We start from the raw sequence: 18,051 nt of genomic DNA, 5'->3' as shown, positions 1-18,051 counted from the left end.
AGAGAAGAACTTTTTGTAGTGGTAATCAAAACTTTATGTAATGACTCATACACTCCCAGTTTTTATTTAAGCCTAATGTAATGGTGTCCATTTGGCAAATTAATTCCAATTCAGCAGTCTCTGGATGGAGTCTGTTTTGAAGTTTTATTGTTGTAATTTTGCGACTTTTAGGGCTGTAATCGAGTGACCAGGGAGACTGAAGTGTTCTCCGACTGGTTTCTGAATGTTATAATGTTTGACGTCTGATTTGTGTCCATTTCTTCTTTTCCGTAGAGGCTGTCCGGGTTGGCCAATGTACATGGCAGAGGGACATTGCTGGCCCATGATGACATTTATCACATTGGTAGATGTGCAGGTGAATGAGCCTCTGACAGTGTGGCTGATGTGATTAGGTCCAATGATGGTGTCCCCTGAATAGATATGTGGACAGAGATGGCAAAGGGCTTTGTTGCAGGGATAGGTTCCTGGGTTAGTGTTTTTGTTGTGTGGTCTGTGGTTGCTGGTGAGAATTTGCTTCAGGTTGAGGGGCTGTCTGTAAGCAAGGACTGTCCTGTCTCCCAAGATCTGTGAGAGTGATGGATCGTCCTTCAGGAGAGGTTGTAGATCCCCAGAGCAGTGCCGCTGATTGGAAGGGATATGTTGTCCCAAAATGTGAAATAGTTATGGGTGAGGAAAAAGCCACAAAGTTCGGCCCCCATGTTTGCCGTGACTTAGAACAACACTTCCTCAGCTCTCGTCTCCTAACGCCCCTGCTTTCCTTGCGCTTGTTCTAAGTCACAGCAAACCTGGTGGCCGAACTTTGTGACTTTGTCCTCACCCATAACTAGTTCACATTTGGGGACAACATATACCTTCCAATCAGTGGCACTGCTATGGGGACCCGCATGGCCCCACAGTATGCCAACATTTTTATGGCTGACTTAGAACAACGCTTCCTCAGCTCTCGTCCCCTAACGCCCCTGCTCTACTTGCGCTACGTTGATGACATCTTCAGCATCTGGACCCATGGAAAAGAAGCCCTTGAGGAATTCCACCAGGATTTCAACAATTTCCACCCCACCATCAACCTCAGCCTGGACCAGTCCACACAAGAGATCCACTTCCTGGACGCTACAGGGTTAATAAGCGATGGTCACATAAACACCGCCCTATACTGGAAACCTACGGACCGCTCTACTTACCTACATGCCTCCAGCTTTTATCCAGACCACACCACACGATCCATTGTCTACAGCCAAGCTCTACGATACAATCGCATATGCTCCAACCCATCAGACAGAGACAAAAACCTACAAGATCTCTATCAAGTGTTCTTATAACTACACTACCCACCTGCTGAAGTGAAGAAACAGATAAACAGAGCCAGAAGAGTACCCAGAAGTCACCTACTACAGGACAGACCCAACAAAGGAAGTAACAGAACGCCAGTAGCCGCCCCCTTATCCCTCAACAAAAACCTCTCCAGCACATCATCAAGGATCTACAAGCTATCCTGAAGGATGATCCATCACTCTCACAGATCTTGGGAGACAGGCCAGTCCTTGCTTACAGTCAGCTCCCGAACCTGAAGCAAATTCTCACCAGCAACCGCAGACCACACGACAAAAACACTAAGCCAGGAACCTATCCTTGCAACAAAGCCCCTTGCCAACTCTCTGTCCACATATCTACTCAGGGGAAACATCATAGGACCTAATCACATCAGCCACACTATCAGAGGCTCGTTCACCTGCACATCTACCAATATGATATATGCCATCATGTGCCAGCAGTGTCCCTCTGCCATGTACATTGGCCAAACCGGACAGTCTCTACGGAAAAGAAGAAATGGACACAAATCATTAAATAAGGCTTAAATAAAGACTGGGAGTGGATGGGTCATTACACAAGGTAAAACAATTTCCCCATGTTTATTCTCTCCCTCCGCCCCCCCACACACACAAACACTGGTCTTCACAACTTCTTGTCAACTGCTGCAAATAGACCATTTTGATTACCACTACAAAAAGTTTTTTCTTCTCTTTGAATATATATCTATATCTATCTTCCTACTGTAGTTTCCACCTCATGAATCCGATGAAGTGGGCTCTAACCCACAAAAGGTTATGCTCAAGTAAATGTGTTAGTCTCTAAGGTGCCACAAGTACTCCTGTTCTTTTTGCGGATACAGACTAACACGACTGATGCAGTCCAGTAGCACTGGTTTTGAACGGAGAGAATGTAGATGGATTTTGATTCCCGATAGCAGCTGTTTCTTTGTGCTGGTATAGTATAGAGTTTGCAGGGAAGGCTCAGAACTGCAGTATAGTTTTACCTGCCAGACATCATGTGGTGGAATTTGAAACGGCATGGCCACGGGGACCATCCCTGGTGCTGTTTAGTCTCTCATCTGGTGACTGCAGGGAAGACAAAAAGCAACAAACAGGAACTTAGTAATAGCTTTAAAAAGAAGGAAGTTTCAGAGTCTTTGCTATGATGAGACATCAGGGACAAATGGCTTTTTCCTTCTATTTTAAATGGATTTCTTTGTACAAAGCCCATTCTCCATGGTATTAGCATTGTGTGGTGTATAGATACCCATAGAACTATAACCAGCTATGGTACAACAGCCTCCTCTGAGACAATATTTAGAAAAGGATAGGAATAAAAACCCCGATGGAAGCCTCTCTCCTGTGTTTCAATGAACTGGGGAGAGCATTCCATGAAGATGACCTGCTGGAAACTGGGAAAAGAGATGATCTGAGAGAGAGTTGGAATGTCCCTTGGCTGTGGGTCCCCAGGAAGAAATAGGATCCTGATTGATCTTTTACATCCTCTCTCCCTCCCCTTGGGCACCAGTCATTGCTACTTACTTTAAAGGCGGGCTGGACCCATGGATTTCCATGAGGAGCCTGAAAGAGAAGGGAAAGCAGAGTTAATGTCCCACAACCTAGAAGTATATTAGTCTGCTAAACATCAAGTGTTTTGGGAGAGGGGTTCCTTCTCAAATGTTGACACATTCACTTGGTATAATTCTCCACCTAGAAGACCTGCAGGGTCCCCAGGAAGAAATAGGATCCTGCTTGATCTTTTACATCCTCTCTCCCTCCCTTTGGGCACCAGTCATTGCTACTTACGTTAAAGGCGGGCTGGACCCATGGATTTCCATGAGGAGCCTGAAAGAGAAGGGAAAGCAGAGTTAATGTCACACAACCTAGAAGTATATTAGTATAACATCAAGTGTTTTGGGAGAGGGGTTCCTTCTCAAATGTTGACACATTCACTTGGTATAATTCTCCGCCTAGAAGACCTACAGGCGCTCACGCAGCTCCCTTGATTCTAAAGTGGTGTTAGAAAAAGAAATCACCTTAGTGACTGAAGTGCTGAATTCCTCATTCTCGTCTTCATTAATGACTGTACATATTTCTCAGTTATCCCTGCCCATAATAACTCAGCAAAAGATGGTTTTGCTCTTTCTTATACTATTTACATCTCATGTGTACCAAACACCCTTAGTGATTTGGTTGTAAAAGCATCACTTCTCTTTTAGAGCAAAAACCAATCCTGGCAGTGTAAGGAAGGAAACAATGCGGAGAAAAGTGAGGCTGGGTTGATACTAATTATGTTGCATCTCCTGCAAGCAGACAGATCTCCCTTGTCTGTCTCCAAATGGCCACTGGTGGTAGCTGCCTAGCATGGGAATAGAGAACTGCTGTGGAGGTTGGATGTTTGCAAGTTCTCTTCCACCTCCCCCTATAGTATAATGGCAGTGGGTCCCACAGTCAACATTTTCATCCTCTTTGTCTTCTCTGAAATATAGTTCTAGTTTATTGTGGCTGGAAATGCAGGATGTGGCCTCCAAAGAGGCACAAGGAGATTTTAAGAAGCACTAAATGTTTCATAATCGTTCAGCAAACTGAATGCTGCTGCTGCTGCTGCTAAAAAAAAAAAAAGACATCCTCTGAAAAATGCAAGAAGGTGCAGCAAACAGCACATTCAGTCATCCAGTTCAATCCTCCCCTAGAGAACTGTAGAAATCACTTACCTCCTGACCCTCTGAAAGGAGAGGAAGTAATATGGCTGCTCTTTGGCTGCGCAGAGTTGCTGAAAAAAGAGAGATGGCATTCATTAGATGGGGAAGACAGCTGCTACCGAATTGAGGAGATCGTGGGGACATGGTTTGAGCTCAATAGCTTGTCCTTCAGAGGGGCTTGACATTAAGAGTGGACCAAGCTGGGGTGTCTGTAAAATTAATGGCAATTATTGCATTCTCACATGGTGCTGCTGGCCAGTTCCCAGCCCTCTCCATTCTTCTTTCTGAAGCCCACCATTCAATGGGCTAAAGTGAGGCATGAGAGGGTGTGAGTCATGGAAAGTCCACACCACATTTAAGAGTTGACATGTTTTTATTTCTGCTCCTCGTCATCTAGAGCTCACTTGCCACATTGTCCCTTTAGGGGCACCCTGTGACTCTGTGCAACTTCAGGGTGTTCACAGCTCCCCTCCACCCTCCCTGGCCTGTAGCTACAAGCTCACAGACAATCCTGTAATCTTCCCCAGCAGATATTAATGGAAAGATTTCCATAGTTGTTTCTTGGATGCTACCATTTTTGTTCAAACTCCTCCACCTAACTCTCCTTTTCAGTTCTTAGTTATTCCGGATAGTAAGGAACAGGGCAGATCCAACTGCAGACCTTGGCAGTTAACTTGTTTGCCATAGCAATGACTGAGCCATCGAAGCATTGCACAAATGATATAATAAAAAAAAGACATTTCCCACTCAGCGAAGGAAAGGGATAGGAGAGAATAGGACTATCACTACACAGATAGTAGCAGGATGAGGTTGGGAGGGAGGAAAAGGACCGTTTGCATTGCAAGAAGATGTTAAGAGGAGGAAGAGTGGTTGGGGCCTGTTGGTGGTCAGACAAAACCCCATCTTTCTTAAAACAACTGCAGAGAATTTGTCTTGTGAGTGCATTTTTTTAGAAGGGTGGCAACCGTATTCCATGTCTGCACTCAAAACCTTGTATGTATATGTACATCTACCCACTTGCCCTCCCTCTCCATGTGCACACAGACAAAGAATCCTAATGCTCACTCTCTGGCAGAGGGTCCACTCTCTTCCAGCAAAGCTCTGTACTGGCTGTAGATCTGTGCCTCTGACAGACCGGGGGCAGGAAAAGGAAGGTCATTTGTTAAAGAGGCCCAGGAGGGAGCACTCATCCTAAAAATAAAATGAACGGAAAGGAAATATTAGCATCAGGAGAGCAATTCCCTTCTGTATCTCCTGCTTCCCCATATGATATGATCCATGTGTTAACACCACCACATGATCCCACCTCCCAGTAAGATCCCTGTTAATCCAATTTCCTTCCATTTTCAAATGAAAGCTGTATTTTATTAACTAGCAGAAATATCAAAGCCTATTTTGGAAAGCCATCTCCTAAGTATCTCAAAAGTCTCATATCACGTAATTGGGCGAGAGACTCACTGGTGTTCCTCTCCAATGGCTGCCTAACCCCTCCATGGCCTTCAGCCATCACAGCAGGTGCTTTGTTCCATCACACCTTAGTAACTCAGTCAGAGATTAGGGGTCTATTACAGGAGTGGGTTGCTGCGGTTCTGTGGCCTGCAATGTGCATGAGGTCAGATCACGATGATCCCTTCTGACCTTAACATCTGTGAGCTATTGTTGTTGCTCTTGGTCACAAAGGGAGAAAACTCCATCTCATCAGGGAGGAGGTAGGACGTTACTCAGAGGCATTGAATCTTAAGGAATATTCTCCTTACAAGTGATTATTGGGCTCTTTAAAGGAACTGTCTGTTGCTTCTTCCCCAGGCTGGACAGTAGAAATGGCTTGATAAAGACCCTGACAACATAGTAGTTATAGTATAGTATCATAGTAGTAGTCTGAGCCCCTCCCAGAGTATTTTAAACCCAGACTTGACTGGGGTCTAGGCAGGATAGAGATCTCTGCCTGTGGAAGTGTTTTTCAATGACTGCTGCATCCACCCTTTCTGAATGGTGGGAGTTCGGCTCCCCAAAGTGCTGGATACTCAGGTGAGGAGGAAGCTGATCCCAGAATTACCTGCTGAATGAGGCTTGATATGCCTTTGTGGCACATAAGGAGCCTTCACTGGGCATAAAGAATGCAGTGAGGGGCCAGAGGGATGCAGCAAATTTACTGTAGAATTGGGGTCTGGCCCTCGATGGCGCCTTCATCCTAAATAAAATGGAAACAACAAAATATTAGTAGTGAGTTCCCGATAATAATAAAGTATCAATAAGCACAGCAATTTAGGGACAGTGCTAGAAGGAAAACAGTGAAGAGTAGAGGAGCTAAATCATTGCTGACTCTAATATTGAACGGGAAACCCCATTGAAAATAGTGGCTTAATGCACCTTTCAGGTACCTAGAAAAAGGATATTGAGGAATGGGATCTCTGAGAGGAACCCAGACATTCAGCAACACAACAGTCAAGAGATTAAGAAGGAGACAGATTAAGAAGGAGACATGATTCGTTCTATACTAAGAGCTGCCTGCAGGGTTATCTGGGAAGCTGTCAGCCTCTGTGCCATTCGGAGACTGTTGGCTTAACTATGCGACTTTAACACTCATCTTTCCCGACCGCCCACACGATATAATGTGTGTAATGCAAAACTCTTTTCTTACCAAGAATCCAGCGTTGATTTGACGTAATCCATCCTTTTCTGATGGTACTCCGATTGTAACTGGATAAAAAGAGACATTCACACTAGACATTAATCAAATTTTCTAGGGAGTTAAACGGCAATCTCTGACAAAAGGAGTAAATTGCCTAGAATAGGAATTGAGGTTCCATCACTGGAGATCTTGAGAAATGACTTTAATTAGTGTATTCTCTATTTTCCACACTGTAGATGATCTTGTAAGAGAGTTCCCTTTCATGTACTTTCTCGATACTGCTTTGCTTTGTACTGAGTTTATTTCTTCAAACCATCAGAAAGGGCTGTGTTTACTTCTGATGGTCCATGGAGAATAGATAAAGAAGAACGGAGTTAGTTGAATTGATGGGAGATTCATATGGTGGAGAATCTTAAATGATGTGGGTGGAGGTAGGAGGGGTAGAGTCGATGATCAGCCAAATTCCACCCAAACCTGATCAGCAAGGAAGCTACTCAGGAAAGGGTATGTTTCTCATCATGACTGTCATCTTGTTTTATTATCACTGTACTCTGCAGGAGCAAAATCCATAGATGCTCTGGTGATTGGTAATACATACAAACCTTTGATCACTAGCTAGGGAAGGGATTAGAATCGACATTCGAAGGACCTTCCCCCAGGTGATTATCACCTCATAAATGAACACAGGACAGGAATTTATCCAGAAATGATGTGATTTGTGCAGCTGGGCCTGGTAGTCAAACTGTTTCCATATCTCTCATACAACAGAAATATGGAAATCCTTCTCTTCAGAAGCCCCCAGTGAGCAAGTGTGACAATGGACTGCTCTGCTAGTTCCTTCAGGCGAAGTCCAAAATTAGGCTGGTAGCCCTTGGAAAGGCATGTAGCTTCTTTACCCCACACACCAGCTGCTTTTTCAATTCAGTTAATGTCCCACAAAATAAATGACAAGCCAGTATTTTCAACCAAGAGTGAAATAACTCCTCTGCCTCGCTGTGGCCGTTAACTCTCCCAGAGCCCTTATGTAAAGAAACGTCATAATATGCAGCCCTAGGGGCTGCATTCCAGCATGTGCGCTTTGACCAGTCCTTTCCCAGATGTACCCATCATGCACCACAGAACTGGATAACACACAGGGTGCTGCCCTCAGATCATCTAGGAGCTGCTTTAGGTATCTCATGAGTATATTTGAAATCCCTGACCCAGGAAGCGGGCAGAACTTCTAAAATAGCTACAATTCAGCAACCCACTAATCAGCTCTTCCTGATACAAAGCTGAGCACTGACCTGAGCTGAATGCACTGATGGCTGGTCTTGGGCCAGGGGACTTCATAATGAGGGGTGTGCCATGCCAACCAGGTCTGATCTCCATAAAAGGGCAATGGACATACAGCCTTGCCCTGCCTACACAAGCCTTTGTGATCATAGGGCCCTCTCTAGAGACTAGTCCAGTCAAAGCCCAATAGGAACTTACAAAAGTGTTGGTGTCTTTAAGGAAATATTGATAAATGTCCTTAAAGACCGAACTTTTCAAGAATGACTTTTTTGATACTAGTCAAAGTGCCTGCACTCAGCTAGCAACCAACTTGCTTCCAAGATTCTTAAAAGTGGCAACAATTATTAAGCCAGAATATACACTGTGGAGTAGATAACTATTATCTCTGTTTTAAAGATGGATAAACAGAGACTCAGTGATGATATTAGGATATTTATCAGCTATGAAAGAAATCACTTTCTGTTTATATGAATAAATATAGATGATATTAATAACATTTTCTACACTAAGGGTGTGATTGAGAGTTCACTGGAGTCCATAGGGGTCACCACTGAATGAATGCAATTGGTTTGGAATTAGCCCCTTAGATAACAAAACATTGTGCTTTCAAGGACCCTCAAAATGCCAAAGAATAATTAATTCATAACTTTTTAAATACTTACCATTATCCCCGTTTTCAGGATGAATAAAGTGAGACACCTCAAAGGTCGAGGATTGCCAAAATTAAAGTTAATCAATGCCTGAATTGAGTGAGGAGTTTTGCTTAATCCCTAATCTACCCACCAGAGCCCAAATGAGTGAGAATTCCTGCTGAATCTCCAGATGTAGTACAGCCCCACCACACAGACCCACCATGTGGACATTTCCTGAAAGCCACAATCTGATTAAAGTCAATGGGGTTTTGGATTTTATTGTCCAAATGTATGAGTGAGCAGAGAACTCTGACTGACTGTACTATAGTTGGACTCACCATGTCAGTGGACATTCTGCTAAAATTGCTCACATGCTGAGTTACAAGCTTGTATTTATTCCTTGTGTGTTACATGGGCATAGTGTAGCTTGACAAGGGACAGAAGAAATGTTTTAAGAACTCCCTAACTAGTCTGAGACCCCTGTGAAACCACAACTCAATTATAGTATATAGCTTACACTGCTGTGTTACATTGGCCATCTGAAAAAAATTCACTTACTTCTATCACAGGCCTGTCTGCCAAGTCTCACACTGATTGAAATATCCCTCAGCGCCAACCAGTTCTCCCAGAGGCCAAGCTGAGCACTGACTTGAGCTCAGTGCCCCAATAGCTATGTGTGAGCCCGGTGATGCCATAATGAAAGCTGTACCACAATCGCCATGACAACTAGGTGCTAACTCCTACCAAGGGAATATATTGGGTCTTATGTATGTGTGCATCCCTGCTTGGTCTGCCCAAGTTTTTGTCATTATCTTGCCCTCTCTAGCCCAGAAAGAGGATAAAAGCCCAAATGTTAAGGAGATCTGAGAGTGATGCTTCTTTTGTTCAAGTGACCGAGGCCCTTTTTTTGAATTTATGATCCTGAGAGCTTAGCACAGGGAGCATAAAAGTACCTGGCTTCTGTTGTGTCTGTCTGCATTCAGCCTCCGATTTAGTAACCTCTGGGACAATAGTTAATTCTAGCGGAGTTTGGAAGAGGAGCTTGAGAATCAGGAGAGCTGGTTTCCCATTGTGGTTATGCTCCTGGTTGTCTGTGACTTGCCAAAGTTACTGAACAACCCTGCCCCAGGGATAGAATGGGGATAAAAGCACCTAGTCTCTTCTTTTTAGGTAAAGCAGTGTGTTTTTCATTCCTAGGATGCTTTGGGGGAGGGCCAAATAATTATTTTGGTGCTATAGGGGTGCATTGAGAGCAGAGTTAAATTGATTTGGATCACTGGTGAGAAGTAGGGAGAGGGGTTTGGCCCAATCTATGAATCTTCTCTTAATTCTATTGATTACTTCAGAATTCCCAGTTCTCTCTCTGAGGTTTGACAGGTTCTTGTCCCAAGATCAGGCCTAGTATGATTAAAATTCCTATTTAGTTGGGAACCCTGATGTGCACAGTTGCAACACTTACATTTTAGGAACCCTTCCGCATTTACAGTAGTTAATACATTTAGCAAAGTCACAAACACTCTAACCCAGCAAGGTAGATAGAGGTGATACAGAATGTACATCTGAACATCCATATACTCACACCATCCTTGGAGAACAACCTGATATGCTAGCCATCACCTTCCTTATCATCACCAGTGGCTATCATCCTAGTATCTCCCAAGGGCTACATTTCTCTTTCCTCCTGCAGGCAGGCTGGCTAACAACTTTGATCATATGTTATGGTGATGCCACTATGTCCCATGTATATTCAGTGGGAGTTTTCGTGCCCCTTCCTTATTTGAATGTCCTCGCTCTGCTCACGTTGGGTTTGCCCTTCTCCTCTAGGTTAGTTTATTAACGATCTCAGCTTTTTGTAAGAGACATTAATTCGTTGCCATGGCACTGTTTTGGTCAGACTTCTGCAGATGTTCTATCCTAAGATATCCAAAAGCTGGTGTTAGCTCATGTTCGTGTGGGTCGCTGGTGTTGTTATGGACCGACTTCTCCCTTCAAACTCTGTTCCCAGTTCCCCCAAACTTAAGGGCAACCGTTCAGCCATTTATCTGAGCCAGACTTGGAAGGCTTCAAGCCTTATGCTAACTGCTGCAGCCAGTGTCTTGTAGGCTAGAGGCCTGTAGGTTCCTTGTGTTACTGCCAAATAAAATAAATGCTAAAGCTGGTTCTATGGGCTACAAGAGGGAGAGTGAATTTCCTTTTTGTCATTGGGGTGAGTTTGGGGGAGTTGGAGGAGTTGCTTTTTTTAGGAGTGATTTTTTTTTTCGTGGGAGGGGAAGTTGAATTAGTTTTGTCTGTTTGGGTGATGATTTGGGTGTGGTTGCTAGGAGAGGCAATGGCATTGTCTTTTGTTACTCCAGAGTGTAGGGCTGGGAGCTGAAATGGGTTTAATTGCTAGGACATGTTTGCATTAGCCCCAAGAGAAACACACATAATAAAGCCTCTATAATCAAAGCCTCTACAATAAGCACGTTTTTTATGTCCTTTGGGGCTAATGCAAACCAAACAGTTTGGGGATCCTTCGTTTGTTTAGGAAGTAGGGCTGTCAAGAAATTTAAAAATTAGTTGCGATTAATTGCGGTGTTGAACAATAATAGAATACCATTCATTGAAATATTGTTGGATGTTTTCTACATTTTCAAATATATTGATTTCAGTTACAATGTAGAATACAAAGTGTGCAGTGCTCAGTTGATATTTTTCATATTTTTCTAACAAATATTTGCACGGTAAAAAGCAAAAGAAATAGTAATTTTCAATACCTCATACAAGTACTCCTACAAGTACTGTAGTACAATCTCTTTATCATGAAAGTTAAACGTGCAAATGGCACCGTTGCAGCTGGCGTCGCAAGATAGTTACATGCCAGATGTGCTAAAGATTCATATGTGCCTTCATGCTTTGATCACCATTCCAGAGGACGTACATCCATACTGATGACGGGTTCTGCTCCATAATGATCCAAAGCAGTGAGGACTGGCGCATGCTCATTTTCACCACCTGAGTCGATACCACCGGGAGAAGTTTGATTTTCTTTTTTGGTGGTTTGGGTTCTGTAGTTTTTTGCATCGGAGTGTTGCTCTTGTAAGACTTCTGAAAGCATTGCTCCACGGCCTTGTCCCTCTCAGGTTTTGGAAGGCACTTCAGATTCTTCAACCTTGGACTTGAGGTCTGTAGCTATCTTTAGAAATCTCACATTGGTACCTTCTTTGCATTTTGTCCAAATCTGCAGTAAAAGTGTTCTTACAACGAACAACATGCTAGGTCACCATCCGAGACTGCTAGAACATGAAACATAGGGCAGAATGTGGGTAAAACAGAGAAGGAGACATACCATTCTCCCCCAAGGAGTTCAGTCACGAATTTAATTAAGACATCTTTTTAAGGAGCGTCATCAGAATGAAACCATGTCCTCTGGAATGGTGGCTGAAACATGAAGGGGCATACAACTATTTCGGACATCTGGCACGTCACTATCTTGCAACACCGGTTACAACGGTGCCATGCAAATGCCTGTTCTCCCTTTCAGGTGACATTGTAAATAAGAAGTGGGCAGCATTATCTCCTTTCAATGTAAAAATACTTCTTAACCTTAGGGATTGGCTGAACAAGAAGTAGGACCGTGTGGACGTGTCGGCTCTAAAGTTTTACATTGTTTTACTTTTGAGTGCAGTTATATTTTGGAACATGCCTCTACACCTGTAAGGTGCACTTTCATGACAGAGATTGCACTAGAATACTTGTATGAGGTGAATTGAGAAATGCCATTTCTTTTGCTTATCGTTTTACAGGGTACATATTTGTAATAAACATAATAATAGAACGCGTGCTGTAATCAAAAATCAATCTATTTGAAAAATGTAGAAAACATCCAAAATATTTAATAAATTTCAGTTGGTATTCTATTGTTACGAGTGCGATTAAAACTGCGATTAATCACGATTTAATTTTTGTGAGTTAGGATACGAATTTCCCCTTAACAGCACACTAGGATCACCTAGTCCCAGCGGTTTATCTGGTATCATCTGGGTCCTGACGTGTTCTTCTTTTACCTATAAAAGAAATAATAGAAAAATCTTCTCACTTCTCTCGGGAGTCCAAACATTCGATTAACAACTAGGTACACAGGTTTCAGAGTAGCAGCCGTGTTAGTCTGTATCCGCAAAAAAAACAGGAGTACTTGTGGCACCTTAAAGACTAACAAATTTATTTTAGCATGAGCTTTCGTGAGCTAAAGCTCACTTCTTCGGATGCATAGAATGGAACACACAGACAGGAGATATTTATACATACAGAGAACATGAAAAGGTGGAAGTATGCATACCAACAGGCAGAGTCTAATCAATTGAGATGAGCTATCGTTTAGCAGGAGGAAAAAAAACTTTAGGAACCTATCCTTGCAATAAAGCCCGATGCCAGCTCTGTCCACATATCCATTCAAGTGACACCATCACAGGACCTAATCACATCAGACACACCATCAGGGGCTCGTACACGTGCACATCTACCAACGTGATATATGCCATCATGTGCCAGCAATGCCCCTCTGCCATTGTACATTGGCCAAACCGGACAGTCTCTACGCAAAAGAATAAATGGACACAAATCTGACATCAGGAATCATAACATTAAAAAACCAGTGGGAGAACACTTCAACCTTTCTAACCACTCAGTGACAGACTTGAAGGTGGCAATTTTGCAACAAGAAAACTTCAAAAACAGACTCCAAAGAGAGACTGCTGAACTTGAATTAATATGCAAACTAGATACTATTAACTGTGGTCTAAACAAAGACTGGGAATGGTTGGGTCATTACACCAATTGAATCTATTTCCCTATGTTAAGTTCTCCTCACACCTTCTATGGGCCATCTTAATTATCACTTCAAAAAGTTTTTTTTCCTCCTGCTAACGATAGCTCATCTCAATTGATTATACTCTGCCTGTTGGTATGCATACTTCCACCTTTTCATGTTCTCTGTATGTATAAATATCTCCTGTCTGTGTGTTCCATTCAATGCATCCGAAGAAGTGAGCTTTAGCTCACGAAAGCTCATGCTATAATAAATTTGTTAGTCTTTAAGGTGCCACAAGTACTCCTGTTTTTTTTAACTAGGTACACAGTTATATTTGCAATTCTTTTCAGAATCTTCCTCCTATTACTTTAGTTGAGAGACGTGAAACCATTTTGATGCCCCCTTTTTCTTTCTATCTATCTATCTATCTATCTATCTATCTATAGATAGATAGTGGGACTGGCTTTATTTTATCTGTCACTCTTGTGGATGCAAGATCCATTTTAGTTTTATTCTCCTTTTTAATATTGATCACATTTCTCAGGGCTATTTTATTAGTTTCTTCTTTCTTTTTACCTAGTCTAGCCTAATGAATACATTTTCATTTTTAATTTGATATCTTTCACTTTCAATTGATTGTTAATTTGGGGTAATATTTCTTAACTAAACTAGTATCTCTTAACAATCCCCAATTTTTTTTCTCAAGATGCTTCTGGAGCTGTAATGGTTGTGCTCTTTGTGTTTGTTGGTTGGGTTTTTTTTTGTTTGGTTTTTTTTATTTTAAATAGGGGCACGGTATATTCTTGTTGTCCCGCTTTTATTCTCTGAATGCTTTGGTTAGTATACAAGGTACATACCTGTACCTATACATGACATTTTCTGTTTTAATTCTTATGTCACTAGGTTTTCTAACATGAAAACACACTTCCGTCTTCCAAATAAACAAAGGTTTTATCCCCTCCTAGTGTAAAAAGTAAATTACATTCCTCTTATTCATCAATACACATTGGATTTTTGGTATCCCATTCCTCATTTTAAAACAACACTACGCATCTTCTTTTCCAAAGCTTTCTTTTATTAAATATAGTTTGTTATTTAAACAAATAATGAAAGAACAATTGTAACAATATACACAACTAGTAAAAATGTGTAACTTTCCAGAGAACCTTTATTTACTAAATCAATTGTAACATTGAGGTTTTGTTTAATATCAATACCGATAACACCATAGTTTCCTATGCTCTTTAACAAAAATCATCCTTTTAAATCTTTTGTCCCTATTTGGAATCTCATAAAAGAACTTAAGGGGACTAAACTTCTATATCCATTGATCCCAAATATTGTCTTCCAGGATACTGGGGAATCATTTCTAAACATTCATTGGTTACTATCTGGGACACTTCGATGAGAGCAAGTGGCCTCCCTATTCAGATAGCACCACTGGCTATAAACACCTTCCTCAATGACTACTTGAGTCATTGGCCTTCCCCACTAATCCACCATGAGCTGTGCTACTATTCCTGGACATAGTTTTAAAGAGGGGGTGCTCTTTAAATAAACAGAATCCGTAAACTGTACCAATCCTTGCCTGCTCCTGGAACTCCTGGTCCATTCTTCTGAATTCTTTTCTTTTCTGGTAATTCCTCTATCCTAAGTAAAGACAGAGAATTGGGATTACTTACTAGTCTAACTGCAAGACTTCTAATGATAACTAGATAATTTGATTATTCTTTTTAAACAACGATACACTCCACTATTTTTTAATGGAATTTTATTCTCTGCTTTATTAAATCCTTGTAATATTTTCCATTAGTAAGCTTCACATCTTTTGTAGTGCTCCCCAGGTATCCCGATGAAAATATGCCATCGGCATGATCTTGTGTTGACCCTGGAGAGCTTGGGGGCATCTGGCCTCCGTAGGCTACTCCTCTGATGGTGGGGTTCAGCTCCCTTCTGATCTGCTCAGCTTCGAGCAGCTCGGCAGTGGATAGATAACCTGTCAGTTTGGTCCCTTCTCTCATATCACAATAGTCGCTTCCAAACCAAAGTCCTGAATGAATCAAGGGCTCTCCATTTTCTCCTATTAGAACTTTGACCTTCCCTTTATTTTGTTGGCCCCTTCTTTGCTGAGGACCATTGTCAGAAACTGATACCTTCTCAATCTTCCTTTTCGGGGATGGCCGCTCTTTCTTTTGTATTTTGGACTGTACTGAACCCAGTCAGCCACACTGGTTAACCACTGCAGAATAGAATTGTATAGGTCATCAAGGGCCCCAGCAAAGTACGCGTACTAACAGGACACTAATTTTACACTTGTTCCATCGAGTCACAGGTATTTTCAGTGTGGGCACGGGTGACCCTAAAAATAGTGTTTCACCCTGTTATGTTGTATTTGTCTCCTGTTTAAGATAATTATTGTGTGGAACATATTCTTATGTGTTTGTGTTATTTCTTGGAAGTCTCCAACTATCTGGCAAGTAAGTGGAGATTACTCTGTAGGTGGAGTTTTCTGCCCAAGCTGCCCTGGTGACCCGGCCAGGAAAAACCGCTAAGCTTTTATTTAACCAGATGAAAGATGCAGAGTTTCTTATATGGTTAATTTCTTGAACAGTTTCCTATCACAGAAGCTAGATTCCAAGGTTACCCAGACACAAAGCTTTGTAGTATTAGGGGATTGTGTTGAGTAGACGGACGGAGAGAAGGAAACATTAGACAATTAGCAAAATATTTCCAAAGGAGGCAAACGTTAGAGACTTAATTTTCAGAATTGATCCTAGTTACCAACTTGAAAAAACTGAAAATGTGTGGGGGTTTTGTTTTTAAATTGACAAAATTGTTCGTAATCTGCCTTCTAATGGAACCTGGGTGAAATACTGGATGTCGGGAGGCTACAACTTCCTAATGCAATGAACCGATAGCTAACTCTCTGAAGGTGAAACTGTGAATAAAAAGCTGCAGTGCACCACTAATCCAGGAGCAGACTGTCCCATATGTTTACTGGGAAATCTCATGGGATGCCCCTGCCAGGCAATGCCTTTGTCTATTTTTTAAAATTTTCCTCTGTGTATTGAAGGAGAGGTCTGTCTCTTTAAAGCATACAGAACCTCCATTCTCTTCTTCCTGCAGGGAATGTGCCAAGAAGCAAGAGTTGCTGCCCCATATTTATGGCAGCAGCACCTCACGTTACCCCAGAATGCACTGCAGGGGCTGCAGCCAGAGAAGGAAGCTGCCTGAGCCCTGTGCAGAGTGGATCCTCCCAGCAGCCTGGGGAGGGTGGAGGCAAAGGGCTGCCTGTGTCTCATCTGAGTCCTGATGGGGAATGGAGAATTTGAGCCTGGCAGGTGGCTGGGCTCAGGATGTTCCCTGCAACAGTATCTGTCTTCTGGCTGATGGAGGGTGGGTGACAAGGCTGTGATGGCTGATGAAGCAGTGGAGAGTAGCAAGTAGCCCAGGACTTAGCCATGAAAAGGAGTGCAAATAACTTCGGGGGGCGGGGAGAGGAGGAAATAAATATGGATTTTGATTGCAGGGGATGAGTTTTTTGGGGAGGGTATTGCAATTTTTTAGGTCACTGGGATGTGTTGAGGCTGGAGGTTTTGTTGATTTTGCTGACAGGGTATCAGATAGCCCCCCTGTAGTGAGCAATGTATTCATGAATCCATCTGGGGGACCTGGCAGGAGGTTTTTCAGTCTCCCTCTTCTTGTGGCAGTGATTTGGAATGCACACCTCTCCCCATGCTTAACGGTGGGCACCAGCCTGCTGGGAAGTCCTTCACTCCACTTCCCAGCACTCAGAGAGGGACACTGGACTGTGATTTGGTTCTCTGGCCAGGGCTCGTATGGGGCTTGGTGTCAATGAAAATTCGAGAGATGCAGACAAATCAAGTAAGCCCAGAGAAGACAGCTGGGATTCTTGTACAGGACTTGAAGTGTCTGGTCAGGTGCTTTAGAAAGATGCATGGACCTACTCACCAGGTGGGGCATTCCTGATGATCACGTCCATAAAGGAGCCATCACTGAACTGTGTCTTTGTAGACTGCATGACGATGATTTAGTAGGTTGAAGAGGGAGGGAAAAATTGTTACTGACGCCCTCCCAGGAGTTGTTTTTCCTGTTTGGTGTGAAGTGTGGCACTGTGGATTCTTAATAAATATCCCATGTTACGGGAAGGTAGGAGGAGTAGGAAAGAAGAGCAGAAAAGCATTAGATTTAAATTTTCCAGAAATTCAGGAAGGTAGCTTGTAAATATCCACATTCGAATTTGTCCAGGAAACCTGAGTTAATGTGAACATTCCAAGTGGCTGATTCAGGAACCATGTAATGAGTTCTTATGTGTCAAGAAGGCAGCAAAAGTGATGCTCGTTTGGAGAGCATGTTGGCCTTGCAGTTTCCTTTATTCAACTTTCCTGTGAACAGAGTGCTGCTCTTTGAAGCACGGTTGAATTTTTACACCAGTCTTTCTCTGCCCTGCAGTGGAGTGAGGACATAGAGCGGAGCCTGGCTTCTGTGATAGGAAACTGTGATGGGGCAAGGCTGTGATGGGGCTGTGATGGGGCAAGGCTGAATGGCTACAGTAAAGTAAAGGAAAGTACTGAGGAACAAGTATGTTAGCCCCAGGCTAAACAAATCCCTAGTACCATGGTAACCAAATGGCAGTTGCTCCAGGTTAATCAAGGTTAATCAAGGCACCTGGGGCCAATTAAGATCTTTC

General features: G+C 42.7%; 2 long non-coding RNA genes across 2 annotated transcripts; both read right to left on the bottom strand.

The window, feature by feature from the left end:
- Positions 1-2,313: 2,313 nt before the first annotated feature.
- On the bottom strand, positions 2,314-5,173 carry LOC123374931. Its single transcript, XR_006581257.1, has 4 exons — positions 5,078-5,173; positions 4,025-4,083; positions 2,853-2,891; positions 2,314-2,396 (listed from the first exon to the last, which is right to left on the bottom strand). It is a non-coding gene; the product is annotated as an uncharacterized LOC123374931 (long non-coding RNA).
- A 941-nt stretch (positions 5,174-6,114) lies between these two features.
- Positions 6,115-9,212, bottom strand: LOC123374202. The gene is made up of 3 exons (XR_006581028.1): positions 9,110-9,212; positions 6,654-6,712; positions 6,115-6,203 (listed from the first exon to the last, which is right to left on the bottom strand). It is a non-coding gene; the product is annotated as an uncharacterized LOC123374202 (long non-coding RNA).
- Positions 9,213-18,051: the final 8,839 nt, after the last annotated feature.

The sequence above is a fragment of the Mauremys mutica genome, chromosome 7, assembly GCF_020497125.1.
Source record: "Mauremys mutica isolate MM-2020 ecotype Southern chromosome 7, ASM2049712v1, whole genome shotgun sequence".
Classification (NCBI taxonomy): domain Eukaryota; kingdom Metazoa; phylum Chordata; order Testudines; family Geoemydidae; genus Mauremys; species Mauremys mutica.
This window is presented reverse-complemented; position numbering and strand designations above follow the sequence as displayed.